This window comes from Schistocerca cancellata, chromosome 4, assembly GCF_023864275.1.
Source record: "Schistocerca cancellata isolate TAMUIC-IGC-003103 chromosome 4, iqSchCanc2.1, whole genome shotgun sequence".
Classification (NCBI taxonomy): Eukaryota; Metazoa; Arthropoda; class Insecta; order Orthoptera; family Acrididae; genus Schistocerca; species Schistocerca cancellata.
The window spans coordinates 819,139,893-819,141,944 of record NC_064629.1 but is presented as its reverse complement, the minus strand read 5'-3'; positions in this window follow the sequence as shown (position 1 = coordinate 819,141,944).

The following is a 2,052-nucleotide window of genomic DNA, read 5'->3' as shown; positions in this document are numbered from 1 at the left end:
TCGAAGGAGATATGGATGAGCTGAATCAACTGGTCTACTGGATACTTTTGGTGAAGTGCTTATAGTGCACTAAGCGAGTCACAACAGAAAAGAAATCTTGTACGGTGATGTCCGTGAATCCTTTCTAGCGCCATGTGAATGCCATATAACTACGCATCATAATTTGTTCCCAAATGGATTGGCCACATGCAGCCAATTCCTGAACAGCCATTCAAAGGTGGGTTGGACCACCACACTAAATGCCAGTGACTGAGGCGACGCTGAGATTTTCAGTGCCTTTCGAGCCAAAAGGATACATCACTGAATCCAAAGTGCTGGTTCATCAGCCTCTGCACATACTCTGAACTGGGCTGGTCCGAAAGACACAAATCATTATCCAAATGCCCTCAAGGTGGACAGCATCTATCATCTTGAGGTAGAAAATACAGGCTGATGCGTAGATCACACTGTCATAATCTAAGCGTGATAGAACAAATGCCATATAAAACTGCAGGAGGTGGGACCTGTCAGCTCCTGCTAAGGTATTTCAAAATATTGAATGCATGGAAGCCCTTTGTTCATAGGCCTTTCAAGTGCAGGGGCCAAGTTACTTTCAAGTCAAATAAAACACCTCAAAAGTGCACAGTTTCTTGAAAATGTAAAATATTGTCCCCCATTGTGAGCACTGCTTGCTTAAAACTTCAACAAGCACAGTTAAAATCAACACATGTTGTCTTCTTTGATGAGAATTGAAAACCAGTTGTTCTGGCCCAGGTTTCCAACTTCCTAATGGTCAGCTGTAGCTGCCTCATTGTCGTCGTCAGATCAGAGGAAGAGTAGAAGATTGCATAGTCATCCACAAACAAAGAACATTTTACAGGGCCCCTGACTGCAGAGAAAATGCCATCGATAGCAATGGCAAACAATGTGACATTGAGTAAACTGCCTTGGGGGACCCCATTCTCTAAACATAGCAGTCAGACAAGGCATTGCCAATGTGATATCGAAAATGCCAATCCTTGAAAAAGGATTGTATAAGAAGTGGCAGGCATCCACAGTCCCCATAGATGAGGTTGGTGAAGGATGTTGTACCTCCAAGTAATGTTGTATGCTTTTTCAAGGTCAATGAACACACAGACAAAATGGTTTCAGCATAAGGACAACTCCTGTATTGCTCTTTATAGTAGAATTAAGTTGTCAAGGGTGGAACGGTAGCATCTGAAATCACGCTGGGAGCAGCTCAGCTGACCTCGAGATTCAAGCAGCCAGATGAAGCAGCGGTTGACAATGCACTCAAGAGTTTCAACCACACACCTGTTAAGGGCTACACTCCAGTACTTGTTAGTAACACTACGGTCCTTGTCTTGTTTCCAGAATGGAATTAATATTGTCTCCTTCCAAGTCCTGGGGAGGAGGAAGAGGAGGACGAAGAGGAGGAGGAGGAGGAGATTAGTGTTTAACGTCCCGTCGACAACGAGGTCATTAGAGACGGAGCGCAAGCTCGGGTGAGGGAAGGATGGGGAAGAAAATTAGCCATGCCCTTTCAAAGGAACCATCCCGGCATTTGCCTGAAGCGATTTAGGGAAATCACGGAAAACCTAATCAGGACGGTCGGAGACGGGATTGAACCGTCGTCCTCCCGAATGCGAGTCCAGTGTACTAACCACTGCGCCACCTCGCTCGGTCCAAGTCATGGGGTACTGTCCATCAAACCAGATCTGATTGAAACAAGAGAGGAATTGTCCTTTCGTTTCAGAGTACACGTGACAAACCATGGCATAACGGATCTCATCAGGTCCTGGAGCATAGTCTCTGGCCGCAGACAGAGCACATTCCAGTTCCCACATGGAGAATGGGAGGTTGTAGACTTCCTCATTATGCAAGAAGAAATGGAGCTGCTTCACCTACGCAGTCCTACAGAACACCTGAAAAGCAGGAGCTTATCTATATGATGTAGTGACACTAAAGAAGTGTTCATCAAAAACCTGAGCCATGCCTTCTGGCATGTCCACCAAGACCCTACTACTTGACAAGGCCAAAAGGGGATGTTTACTTCCCTTGCTTGAAATCCAC